This window comes from Budorcas taxicolor, chromosome 16, assembly GCF_023091745.1.
Source record: "Budorcas taxicolor isolate Tak-1 chromosome 16, Takin1.1, whole genome shotgun sequence".
Lineage (NCBI taxonomy): Eukaryota > Metazoa > Chordata > Mammalia > Artiodactyla > Bovidae > Budorcas > Budorcas taxicolor.
This window is the reverse complement of record NC_068925.1, coordinates 32,207,490-32,222,071: the sequence shown is the minus strand read 5'-3', so window position 1 is coordinate 32,222,071 and position 14,582 is coordinate 32,207,490. Positions and strand designations below refer to the sequence as shown.

Here is a 14,582-nt window from a genome sequence, read left to right as displayed (position 1 = left end):
GATGGTCAACTTTGAAGACAGGGATAAGTGACCCTCCCCCCTTCTGATGACACCCATGCTAGGACTCCTTCAAAGATGAGGCTCTCTTCCCAGACACCAACATCATGCTGACTCGTGTACATGCTAATCTCGTTTCAAACCTTGAAGGAATGTACCCCTGTCATGTTTGATGTTTGTTCTTTGTTCTGAGAAGATATATAATAGCAGTTCAAGTATCCAAAATGGAGCCAGTGGCCATTGTTGATGTGATTTCAGATTTGTTCTTGCATCACTGAGAACATGAATGTTTTGAACTGTGTCAAACTCAAGGACACCACCAGCCATTCTCAAAACATTATCTGTTAGCAGCTGCAACCTTAGGATCTCAGGGTCTCCTCCTATAACTATGCAATGATTTTGGGCCCCAGCAAATCCTTGCTTAACAAGCACTCTTACTTCTTGGCAACTCCAATCCTAATTCTTGATGAACAATTTATGTAACGTTGTGGTTTTTTGCCTTTATAATTCTCTCCCATTTTGTAGTCCTGTGGAACACAATTCAAGTGCTTTTTAAATCTGTGGCTCCCAGGGTATAGTCTTCAGTTTGGCTCAAGTAAAACTCTTCTATTCATATTCTAGGCTGTTTATTGATTATTTTCACTGACAAATGTAATCTCTAATGACTCACTACGGAGCAGTTTAAAGTCTGAATAATCGTAAAAGAATGAGAGGGGGAGAAAGAGGAAAGGGACGATCAAGTAAAGAGATAGTTTGGGGAAAGGAGGCCTTTTCAGATGCTTTGGGGGTAATTTGGAATGTTAGTACTGTTCAGGAAAATTAAACTGCAATAATCTTTAAATTATCTTTAACTTTTTCACAAACCCTTAAGTCAATGCCCTAGGAGAACCATGTCTGTGTAGCAAAAGTCCTTTAGGAAAGCTGGGGAATCTAGAAGGAAAGAGAACTAATACTAATGCAAAAAGAAAGATTATCAGGGACGCTTTTTCCTACCACACAAAGGAGGAAGCCCTTAAGATACCTTGAACTTAAATGTTCAAGTTCAGTGTATTCTTTCTCAACAAAATACACAACCCCTTAATTATCTTCTTTCCTCTATCCAACCCCTTACTTATCTTCTTTATTGTCTATCTCCCAACTAGAATGTGAATTCTGCAATGATAGGGAACTATAAAAGAAGATAATATTTCTTACAATCTATAAGCACAGTTAAATATAGAACTATTTTCTTTTTCTTTTTCTCCTAGCTTCTATCTCTTAATTACTAGTGTGCCAACTGAGAATCAAATACATCATTCCCTCTGCTAGAAAAAATTTTAAATAAATGTCTCCAGTTGGCCTAAGGGCCGAATTGAGCTCCTGGATTTTTGAAGAGCTCCCTTCACACGAAATAAAAGCTCCAAACCAATAACAACACAGCTGGTCTTGCTTACATTTCAGACTAAGTCAAAGCCATTAGCCCCTTCCTGACTGAGTTCCAAGTTCCAACCCTTGATCCAAACAGATAAACAAAAAAACAGACAAAACACATACAAAGGTCACAAGGCAGTATCTGCTGAAGAATCACACAATTCAATTTAAACCAAAGTCAAACTAAACAAAAAACTTTGTTAGGAAAAATTATCAGAAACTTGGAAATAAGGATAACTTTGTGTCCTTTCAATGTCAGAGTGGATCTGTCTCACAGGCCTACTTGAGGATTATTTAGCAACTTAGGATCCTTTATCTTTGGCTTACTTTTTTTTATTATCTCTCAGGGTCCAGACTGCTGCTGCTTGTTAACTTGTAGATTTTTGTCCATAGAGAAGCAACTGATTTTTTTCTGGTACAAAGATAACGCCAAGATTACAGTTTCATTGCCCTATGAAATAATAACCAATTTACTAATTTTACAACCTTACTTCAATAAGTAAGTGCTTCTGAAACTTCATCTCTGGATCGGGGGGGGATCAGCTTTACCATGCTGTTGACTGCCACTTTCATTAAGCAAATGACTTTATGACATGTGTGGTAATCTTATTTTCATGTATTTTTTGAAAAACATGCCTACCTGCAGAATATAGGAAAGGTAAACTGTTATCACCCTATCAGTGAAAACAAAAGAATGTAAATCAATTGCATTATTCATTCTTCAGCATACTGATTATTGATCCTATAGTGCTGCTGTTGAATTATTTACTTTAAAAATCTAGTAATTGCAAATTATAAGTGACTATCCATATTCTTTAGTGCACATTATTTTACCCCCAAAGATGCACACTAATATTTTATGGTTAAAGCACCCAGAAGACATAAAAGAGAGTGCATATAGTTGCCAAAGGCTGAGTCTACCTGTGTTTTCCCCTTAATGCAGTCTTAAGCCGTGTTTACACTGTACACACTAAGCAATACTGCATTTTCTCTTTTAAAACCACCAGGATTTTGTCTTCCAGCAAAGGCATTGTTACACTTTCTGTAGTAACTTTTAAGTACTTCAATACAGAAGTATTACAGGGTGATGGATGTGTTTTAGTGAGTTTCAGTTCACATCCAAAAGGTATCAGTTAACATCTCAAGTAGGTTAGTGAGCCATTACTCCAGGAGTGGTTAGTTATTTTCTGACATGTTATGCCACCAAGTCAGAAGTAGCTACAAAAAGGTTTCAAATATCTTTTTCCTCTTGTCAACCTTAAAGGCGATGCTAATTTGCATAAAAGATGATAGAAATAATTTTTCCTAGGTGGATACAATGAGTGTTTAAGATATGTGGATGGATAAAAATTGGAAAAGGGAATGACAACCCACTCCACTATTCTTGCCTGGAGAATCCCATAGACAGAGGAATCTGGTGGTCTACAGTCCATGGGGTCGCACAGAGTCAGACAAGACTGAGCGATTAAGTATGCATGGATAAAAATACAATGTAAATAGGTATCTTTGCTTTGTATGAGCAGGGGATGCAAACCTAGCCTGCCCAGAGCTATTTGCCTGGTATAGCCCTGGTTTACACCACTTACCGCAGAATAATTACAAATAGCTCCTCCTTTTGTTCTCAGAAGTACCCTGGCTTGAACATTAAAGTGTATGGACACCCCTGTACAATATAGCATACACATCTTAGAATCCTCTATATTTAAAAATACAATAAAAGCTGAATGGAGCTTTGTCAACCGACTAGGTTGAATAGCTGAATCCTGAAGCTAAAACACCTTTGCATCTACCTCTAATGAATGATTCCTTGTAAGGTGCTTGTGAGAGCTCTCAAAGGACAAAGAGACGGGGGCTTCAAGAAGTTTGCAGAACAGGCAGTGTGAGTTTTTGTGCCTGTGTGGTGATGTTCATATTTGTGTGTGATACTGTCCGAGACTTGCTTTCATTACATCACCCTGCCTGGAACTGCTTGCATGACAAAGACCTTCAGTTCTCACTTCCTTCTAACAACTGGAGGCTACAGACATATTTCCACATAATTAGTCACAAATAAATTTACTTAGGTCAGTTTGCAACAGGTACCTTGAGGAAGTCACGAAGTTTGACACTAGGCACACACCTCATACCTCTGAAAACCCTGGAAAGAAAGCTGAATGGCAAAAAACTGACAGGAAGAACTGAAGTTTACCAAAAAAAAACACAGTGAGGAAGGCAGTCAAATGCTTCAGTCCCTGAGACAACGACACGACAAGGACAGACAACGGGAATGAAATACCTTAAAAACTCCCAGCTCCGGGAATTAAATCAGCCTCTGAGTTGGAAATCTTGTGATGAGCTGGATAACAACAGACTCAAACATTGTACAAATGAAACACAGCAGAGCTACCAAGAAGGTTCATGAAAGGTCTTCAAAGGAAACAGGGCTTCCTTTCACACAGACACTGAGAGCTTCTCTCCACCCCTCCCGACAGATGCAGAATGCTCAGGAGCAGTGCCAGCTGCACCATGCGCTCATTTCTCTTTACTCTCTCCTGCTATTATTACCTATAAACATGACACAGTGTGCGTGGATATGTGTTAAGGGCAAACGTACTTCGGTACTTTTGTCGCTTTGGAGCAAAACATGGCGAAACCAAAATGCACCCAAGAATTCCTCAGTCCCATTGTTAGGACCAAACTGAAGCCAGGACAGGCTCTAAGGGTCAGGCTAGGCCTGAGGTTTAGTCTCTAGGAAAGCTGAGGCACTGGGAACTCCCGCAGGCAGTGTAGCTCGACCAATCAGAAAAAATCCCGGTAGCCCCCGGCCCGCGCCAGACCTGAGCCAATCCGGATAGGGATGCGAGGTTTAAAAGTCCCATGCGTGCATAGTTTAACCAATCAGCTATGCTGTTACAGGAACAAAGAACCGTCTGTATAAAAGTAGATGTGATTCAGAGCTCCGGGCTCTCGTCAAGACTCCATTGCGCTGGATGAGACTTGAGCCCTAGCTCGAGCTAGCAATAAACCCCTTTATGCTTTTGCATTGCTGTGGATGTCTTATTCTCTCAGTTTTGGGGACTCAGACACTGGGCATAACACCATCAACTTTCAGTCATATTCTGTTATGGTAAGTATATTAAGCTGTGTGCTGACACAGGGCCTAATCTTATATAGATAAATATGAATATGTGTGTATATGTGTACATTATGAAATGAAAATACCTCCTGCCATATGAAATGTCACAGCCATCAGCGATTCCTGGCCTCCAAATGTGAATGAAGTCTCCCCAAACTGGGATCCAGTGGATGCTGCCACCCCTCCCCCCACACAGAATGCTAAAGCCCTTAAATGATACCTGATCTTTGACATTCAGACTGCCTGCTCCCTTTGTTGCAAACTTGTATATAGCCCAACTTCCCCTCCTGCCTCCTTGGAGCAGTTTCATCAGAGCTACTGAGATGCTGTCTCCCGAGGGGTTCGGAGTCCTAAACATTCCCACCAAATAAAAGAACTCTCTACTCTCAAGTTGGGACTATATTTTTTAGTCGACAGTATAAAATCATGAAGGATGTTGTCAAACACAATACAAGAAGAGGAATAATATGGATGCAACTTCATTGTAAAAGGAAAAAACATCATAGATACAGCTTATGAGGCATTATCATTGATTTTCTTTTAAGAAGATCCCAACCTAACGGAACAACTAAACACAACTTATAATTCCTCTCGACGCACTGATCTCTAGAGTTGAACTTCTGAGTTGGAAATCTTGTTTACGCCTGGCTTAGGCAATAATGACAAGCTCTGACATGCTTCTTCCGGTCAGGACCCCAAGCAAAGCCTACCAGAGCTGCTTGCCAACTCCCGTCCCTGAGACTGAGATGAGCATCCCAGGGACTGGGGCCAGACCAAAGTAACAAATCATGTGGAACTAAAACTAAAGGTTAATGGGGTTAGGGAATGCATAAGATCCTTAGTGTCAATATATTTCCTCTAAACATTTGAAAAGGAAAATTGAACATATTCAAGATTCTCTCTTAGGAATACCCACTCAGCACAGAATAGCACAACTTAATCTAATACACAATATAAAAGACCTCATTTGTCTATATACATGAAAGGGAAAGAGAGATTAAGAGAAACTAAATAAGGAAAGATGGAAAAATCTATTGAGCATGTACACTTACTAAGCATCTTTAAAATATCTTCTTTAATTTAATCTCATTTTAAATTAACTACTTTTGTAACTTATTTCTCAGACAGGCAAATGCCATTATCCTCAGCTCCCAAAGAAGGGCTCATTAGCCAGAATACCTTAGGAAGATGTCTTTTTCTTAAGAGTTACTGCTTTCTGTAGTGCACACGATGTTAATGTTAACCATTTTGCCAACTTACTTGATCATATAAGCTCTTGAAAAATTTTTATGACTCAAATGTTTTTAACAAAGGGATAAATCCTCCATATACTTGCCAGAATAAACATAATAACTAAATGAAAATGGAGGGACCCTCTATACTAATACCATCATATGACTGAAGAATAAGAATTGCTAAGATTATCTGCCTTCCCACTGCCTAGGTCCAGAACTTGAGTGAATCTGGGGAAAAGGAAGACCACATGACTGAAAAGATTGCATCCCTCTCTGTGAAAATAACTCTCTACTATCTTGCAATGCTGGCTTCCCCATTCTATCATGACTGTTTTCAGATCTTCCTGTGTGCATGCTCAGTCACTTCAGTCATGTCCAATTCTTTGCGACCCCTTGGACTGTCGCCTGCCAGGCTCCTCTGTCCATAGGAGTCTCCAGGCAAGATACTGGAGTGGGTTGTTATTCCCTTTGCCAGGGGATCTTCCTGACCCAAGGATCAAACTTACATCCCTTCTTATGTCTCCTGCATTTGTAGGCGGGTTCTTTAACACTAGTGCCACTTGGGAAGGCCCTAACTCTCCTCAAATCCACATTCGCCATTTACCCTGCTGGCAGTTTCCAGCATATGAATGCTCTTCCTGCATCTTAGAGCAAACTGAGCTTTTGGCAAGAAGTACCCCACAATTCTTGCCACCAAATCTACAAGTCCATTTGCCTATTTCCAGATTCATCCTGTCACTCATGTTTAAAGGGAATTAGAATCTTTGCTCTTTTAAATTCTTGTACAGCATCTTTCTTCCAACACTAGGCTATAAGCTTCATGAAGACAGTTGCATTGTCCTTCCTTTTTTTTTTTTAATTGGAGTAGAATTGCTTTATAATGTTGTAAAGTTTTTGCTGTACAACTAAGTGAACTAGCTACCCCTCCCTCTTGAACCTCCCTTCCTCCCTTCTCAGTCTTCTCTATATCCCTGGGTTCTAGCACATTTGGCATGTACCAGTTAGTCAACATCAGAACAAACTGTGGAAAATTCTGAAAGAGATGGGAATACCAGACCACCTGACCTGCCTCTTGAGAAACGTATATGCAGGTCAAGAAGCAAGTTAGAACCGGACATGGAACAACAGACTGGTTCCAAATCGGGAAAGGAGTACATCAAGGCTGTATATTGTCACCCTGCTTATTTAACTTATATGCAGAGTACATCATGCGAAACCCTGGGCTGGATGAAGCAGAAGCTGGAATCAAGATTGCTGCGAGAAATACCAATTAACCTCAGATATGCAGATGACACCACCCTTATGGAAGAAAGCGAAGAACTAAAGAGCCTCTTGATGAAAGTAAAGGAGGAGAGTGAAAAAGCTGGCTTAAAACTCAGCCTTCAGAAAACTAAGATCATGTCATCTGGTCCCATCACTTCCCCGCAAATAGATGGGGAAACAATGGAAACAGTGAGAGACTTTATTTATCGGGGCTCCAAAATCACTGCAGATGGTGACGCCAGCCATGAAATTAAAAGATGCTTGCTCCTTGGAAGAAAAGTTATGACCAACCTAGACAGCATATTAAAAAGAAGAGATATTACTTTGCCAACAAAGGTGCATCTAGTCAAAGCTATGGTTTTTCCAGTAGTTGGTGATGGACAGGGAGGCCTGGCTTGCTGCAATCCATGAGGTTGCAAAGGGTCGGACACGACTGAGCGACTGAATTGAACTGAGTAAATCAACAAATATTTGTTGAACAGTGAATAAAAGAAAGATCTCCTGGTTTCTCCATCAGACTTCAATAGTTATTTTTCTCCTTTTGAGACAATGGGAAAGCAACGGCAATAAAAAAAAAATCTGAGGAGCAGAGGCTCTTATAAATGCTGTAGGGGAAAAGAGTTTAGCAGTTAATTTAGCAGTGGGCCCCAGGACACTTTTCTCTAAATAAGCAAAGTGTTCTATATAAAATACTTTAACCCACTGACATAGCAACTCGACTTACAAATATGGCAAGACTACCTGCTTACAGTCCACAGGGTTGCAAAGAGTCTGACATGACTGGAGCAACTGAGCATGCATGCATGTACATACCTGCTTATGCATCTTGATTTTAATGTTTAGTATGTTAAACAAACAAACAAAAAACAGAAAAACCCCCTCAATTTGGCAAAGTTGAGTTCCAACATTGCTGTGATACGAGATTACTGTATAGTTCAGGTCCACTCTGGATTCCATATGAAGATTTAAACCAGAGCCCATTCCTCAGCATCATCCAAACATTCATCAAAACAGACTCCCAATTCTAACCGACTAGACTTATAGCAGGCAAAAGTTTAAATCTAAATTAAAAAAATTATAAAGTATCATTTATAATCTGTTTCATGCACTGAATTTCTAGCCAATGCAATACTCTTGTTCTTCTCTGGATCCCTTTGGTACATGAATTGACTATTTCTGAAACCTCCAACACAGACTAAGGGAGGGACCATAAAAATATTCAACAGGAAACACACATCTGACAAAGAAATGCCTCAGAAATGCCACAGAAATGTAATCCATGTAAAAGCACATGAGCAAACACGTACACACATGTACTCTTCAGGAGTTCTCAATTTTTTGTTCCTTCTGGCTTAAATGTTGAGAGGAATGAGAGAAATTTCACAAAGGAATCTAGTTAAAATTTTTATTTTACCCAAGAGGTAAGTCTGAAGAGACTGATGATCGTCCATTTCTATCTTCAGTACCACATCACAAAATGTTTTGAAAAATGAACACTGTATGCGCCATCTAACACACTTCCTACATTGCACCCCATTTTAATGATTTCAGAAAACCTTATAATTTTAACAGGAGGGAGTCACATGTTTATTTATCTTAGAAATATGATGACAAATTGAAATTACATTGGAGTAACTGTGGTGAAGGCATACAGAAATGGAGTAGTGCAGCCACTGAGGATCTGTTCTCAGACATGTCCCTGCTCCACTGAGAACATGAATTTTTTCTGAATGGTATCAAACCCAAGGATATCACCAACCATATTTAGAACAACACTTTCCAGCTATGACTTCAGGGTTTCAAGGTCTTTACTGTAACCATGCCTCAACTTCAGACCCCCAATCAATCCTTGCTTAAGAAGCACATTTACTTCTAGATAACTCCAATTATAATTCTTGAGAAATAATTTATGTCACTCACTGCGGCCTTGCAGTTTTTGCCTTGATAAGTTTCCTCCATTTTGTAGTCTATGTTCAAGTGCTTCTGAAATCTGTGTCTCTTGGGCTGTAGTCCTAGCAAACTACAAATCAATGTGTCTTTATCGCAATCAGGTCTCCATTTCTGCAGTTTTGGTTAACAAGTCCATATGTCTGTGTGCATTCATGCTATATACATACATGCTATATTCAGGAGAATTTCAACCATATTTTTAGTTTCAGAGGTTCTGAATCCTTGGACTCCTGTGTGGGTAATTACCTGACTCTTATTTGAAATTTCAGTGCATAAAGACATGTTTCCCAGTATTTCCCTGGTGGTCCAGTGGCTGAGTCTCCACACAACCAATGAAGTGGGCCCAGGTTCAAACCCTGGTTGGAGAACTAGATCCCATATGCCAGAATTAAGAGTTGGTATGCCACAACTCTTCAGAGTCCCCTGGACTGTAAGGAGATCAAACCAGTCAATCCTAGAGGAAATCAACCCTGAATATTCATTGGAAGAACTGATGCTGAAGCTCCAATACTTTAGCCACTTGATCAGAAGAGCCGACTCGCTGGAAAAGACCCCAATGCTGGGAAAGTTTGAAGGCAGGAGGAGAAGGGGATGACAGAAGATGAGATGGTTGCATGGCATCACCGACTCAATGGACATGAGTTTGAGCAAGCTTTGGGAGATGGTAAAGGACAAGGAAGTCTGGCGTGCTGCCATCCATGGGGTTGCAAAGAGTCAGACATGACTGAGAGGCTGAACAACAAATGCCACTAAAGATTCTGCGTGCTGCAACTAAGACCTGGTACAGCCAAGTAAATAAACAAATATATTTCTTAAAAGATTATTTTTTCCTGGTACATTCTTTTTCGTATAACTAAAACATTAGGCACTGGGAGTCAGTTGCATTCTCCATGTCCATAAATAATATCTTTATTCTTAGGATCTATTTTAATTATAAATATTTGATCCAGAGAATTATTATTTTAGAAAAGATGTATATCCAACTCATCCATATTTCTAGTTGGAATCAAACTGCCCCAAATTACTTAAGCTGTTCTTTTAAGACCGCCAGAAATATTTCTGATCTTCATAAAACCTTCACAGATCACTGAAGTTATCTTCTCCCCAAAACATTCCCATTTCACATGATCATGATTTTCATGTTTTTTGTACACCCATGAAAACAGGCTTATGACTATTCAGCCAAGGCCTCTGGTAGAAAGCTGTCCCTTCATCTTCAGTAATAGTAAAGGAGTTGAAGAGTCAGGAGAGGAATAGACACAATGACTGATTCCATTTACCATCTGTTCCCCCTCCAAATGCCAGTCACACACATTTACAACACTGTTTCATCCTATAAATCATTCAGAGTTTCTACGGTACTGTTATTCAATAATTAACTCTGAAATTAGCATAGGTGTGGGGGGTGAGAGAGGTGTTTGTATAGGGGAGATTGGGAGCAATGTGGGTAGGGAAAAAGTTTTATTTCCAATTCCCAATTTCTGAGGCTAGAAAAATCTAGTCTGGTTTTACACCTTGGTCCTTCACCAACTCAACGGACATGAATTTGAGCAAACTCCGGAAGAGAGTAGAGGAGCCTAGCGTGCTGTAGTCCAAGAGGTTGCAACGAGAGGACACAACTTAGCAACTGAACAGCAACACCCTGTAGGAGTTGCCCTCAGAGACTACGGTTCAGTCTACCACTGGATAGGCAATTATTTTCCCATCAAAGAAAAGGTGAAACTGTTTCAAATCCAGGGTTAAATTTCAGATCAATAAAATATTAAAGTTTAAAAAAAATTAGAAAAATTCTATAAAGAAGCATACAAACAGCAAAACTGACCAACACACAAGCTTTTACATGATCACTCTGTTTGTCCTAAAAGGGAAAGAAATAAGTTCTAAGGGGTGGGGGGGCAAGAAAGTTAATCATATACAAGAGCTCTTCTTTTCTCACCCCTCAGTGACAGCTACAAGTTGGTCATTAAATGGGCACTGTGGAAGCAGAGAAGATGGTGTGCTCTTTCTGAACAAAACCCTGATGTCAGCCAAGAACTGAAATCACTTCTGGCTTCACACTGGGAAAATGTGCTTTAAATTTGGCTGTGGTTGTTTTCTCTGATGGTCAAGGAGAGTATGCTAGTGATTTGTGCTTTGGCATTTCCACTGCACACTGACAGACTGCTCCTTTTAAGCACATACTCAAGTGATTTAGACAAAGTCCTGTGTATGACTGTAGCTTCACTAGAAATCCTAATAGTTCCTGGAAGAGTATGTGCTAACCCAGTAAAAAAAAAGAGTGACAGCAGGCATGAGTGATTAACTTGGTACAAATGCTGCATCAGGAATATTAATCTTGTGCTTCAAATGCTACTTTCATCTCTATTATCAAGGGATATTTTCCAAGCACAACTCTTTGTAACACCTGTAACCTTTCCATTGGGCATAGAAGAACAGTGCTCTTTTACACTGTTCTTTTATCACTGTTCATCACCTGCAAAGCTGATAACAATCTCCGAAACAGAGATAACTGCTCTTTAATCATTCAATACATTTTTTTTTCTTTAAAAGCCTTTATAGCCATTACTCATCTACGTTATACAAAATTCTCTCCTAATCATGCATGTTATCTATTCAATCTTGCTTTATTTCTTATTTTTGGCTGTGCTGGTTCTTCATTGCCGCATGGCTTTTCTCCAGTTTTGGCAGCTGGGGGCTACTCTCTAGCTGCAATGCACAAGCTTCTCATTTCCGTGGCTTCTGCTGTGGAGGACGGGCTCGAGGGTAGGTGGGCTCAGTAGCTGAAGTTCTCAGGCTCTGAAGTACAGGCTCCATAGTTGGCACATGGGCTTAGTTGCTGCTCGGCATGTGGGATCTTCCGGGACCAGGGATTGAACCGGTGTCTCTTATGTCTCCCACACTGGCAGATGGATTCTTTAACACTGAGCTACCAGGGAGGCCCTCAAATCTTACTTCAAGCATAAGATATCAATTTAGATAAAAGGCTATGTGTGGACTATTATATTTTCTAATGATAAAATGTGATGAATTAAACTGCATAGCTGTGGGGTTAATCTTACTTTTTTTTGGGGGGGGGGGGTGGTGGAGCTGCAGCTATTTTAAATGTCTATGTTTCTCCAAAAGGGAAAATGTTAAAATAACTTCAAAAATCCTTACAGGGCACAGTGCAAACTTGAGCTGCTGTTTAAAATTACCCAAGACCCATCAGATCAGAGGAAACCACTGGAGAACCAGGAATAAACACATTCCTACTTTTTGGAAAATAACCCCATACGTTAAAAATTTGAAATTTCTAACAAACACTAGAAAACAATATCTTTGGGCAACAATTTTCTAACTCATTTTTAAAATTCCAACAGATAAAGTTCTAAGATGTTATTGAAGGCTCTGTGCCTATTTGGATACACTTAAAATGTAAATAAATCTCATTTATTGGCATTTTCCCCTCTTCCCCCACTTCAGATTAAAAAAAAAAAGAAGAAGAAGAAACACACAACCTATGCAAACTTCTGGCTTATATAAAGTATCTGTGCTATATGCTCTGTCAGCTGATAAACATCCTTCATCAGGGCAGGGACAGGGCCATCAAAACATCAAAACCCACTTGATCACAAGCAAGGGAGTTTCCAACAGGTGGGGTCCCAATGGCAGGGCGGGGGTCGGACAGGGAGAATCTGTATACTCACCGCAGAGACTCCTCCAGCCCCAGTCACAGAGGCAACTGCCTGGGAGAGAGACAGAGACCTCTAGGATTATGCAGGGGTTTTACATTCAGGCTGTTTCTGGACAGAGGAAAAACACTACCATGAAGGCTGGTGATAACCTTATACTGCAAATAAGAATGAAAGAGAAAGGGGCTTACAAGCTGGGGCTTTCCATGTGCCTCACCTTTTAATCCCCAGTTTAATCCATACACAGACTCGATGAAGGGTCACAGCCTTCTGTCCTAAGCAGCCTTCAATAGGCTACATAACTTTCCCAAGCTCACGTGGTAAAAAATGAGGCAGTGAAGTTTTTGCTCACTGGACAACACTGCCACTCACATCCAAGTAACTGGGACAGGCTTCCCCTGAGTGATCCTCTAGACAGTGCTTTCTCTTCCACAGTTCATAACTTTCCAGACTTTCAGAAACCTCTGGTTTGTCTGAGTTCAAAGAATCACCCTTCAAGGCTCCGGCAGGTACACAAAGGTCCGGAATAATTGTTTTTACTTCTCCAAAACAATTAACAGAGCTATTTCTGGCTGTCCCTCAGAGCTTTAAAGTCCTATACCATGTGAGTTGCACCTCACTTCTTCAAGTTTAAGTATCCCCCAGGAATACCAGAAATTTCTTAATATTAACACACCTAACACTTATCCCACTTCCTATTTTTCATATCTAAGCAGCACCAAAATTGAAAGAGTATCTCACATTCTCTAATCTGGCTCCTTTTTGCCACGTTCTCTTCCCTGCCTTGGTTAGACTTTTCTCGTCTTTGACCTTGAGTATATGCAGAGACCTACATATTGGTATGACCCCTCCTCACATCAATGGCTTTTCCATACTATAGCCATCATCTTCCATTCCAGTGGCTATCCCCTCAGACAGCCTCCTCTGGTTGCTCAGGCTGGACTGGGTATCCTCCCCTGGTTTTCCAAAACCCCCTGCACACATCATCCTATCACTGATACATGATATTTTGATTTTGATTCTGAGTCTCAGTCTATACCATGGGCTTCCTGGTAGCTAGCAAAAATGCAACTTGACATGCCTGTCCTTAACAGGAAGAAAAAAAGTCATACAGACGGCAGCCTACCAGGCTCCCCCATCCCTGGGATTCTCCAGGCAAGAACACTGGAGTGGGTTGCCATTTCCTCCTCCAATGGAGGAGGAAAATGAAAAGTGAAAGTGAAGTCACTCAGTCATGTCTGACTCCTAGCGACCCCATGGACTGCAGCCTACCAGGCTCCTCCATCCATGGGATTTTCCAGGCAAGAGTACTGGAGTGGGTTGCCATTGCCTTCTCCGCAAACATACGTATAAGAAGGAAGTACTCCACAGTCATTAGTATCTCAATCTTTCTTAGGCTTTAACTATTTAATAGTTCATTTAACAAATACTTACTGGACTTATACCATATACCAGACACTCTATTAGGCACTCTAAGGACAGAGATGATTAGCATACAGTGCCCTGCAATATGGTAAAGGAGTCGGACATGCAAACATAATTGTTAGGTGATAAGGTAAGCACAAGATTCTCTGAAAACACAGATTGAGAAGACAAATCCATGCCTAAAGATTTGGAGAAGACTGCATAGAAGCCTAGAGGCCTGGGTTAAAGACAGTTATACTGGTAGTTTATCAGCAGGAGACACAGGGCAGGATAGCTGTGTATGCTTTGCAAGTAACAAGTCAATCAAGCCAGTAACAGAGCCCTGGTGAACCAGCTCTGAAGGAGAAACCACCTGAAAGGTCACCTTCAATCCTAATGGTATGTTCATACATCAGGATCACCATTAACACTCCTTTTAAATAAGCTAAACATGCAAAGACAGTCAGCTTCTCTCAAACCACAATTATAGTAGTATTTCCCCCAAACTTAGTAAAAATTATAAAATATCTTTTCTTT

At 40.4% G+C, this 14,582-nt stretch overlaps 1 protein-coding gene across 1 annotated transcript in view; it reads right to left on the bottom strand.

Moving 5' to 3' along the window:
• Positions 1 to 14,582, bottom strand: part of SMYD3 (SET and MYND domain containing 3) — a 743,898-nt gene that overhangs the window by 300,851 nt on the left and 428,465 nt on the right. The window lies entirely within an intron of this gene.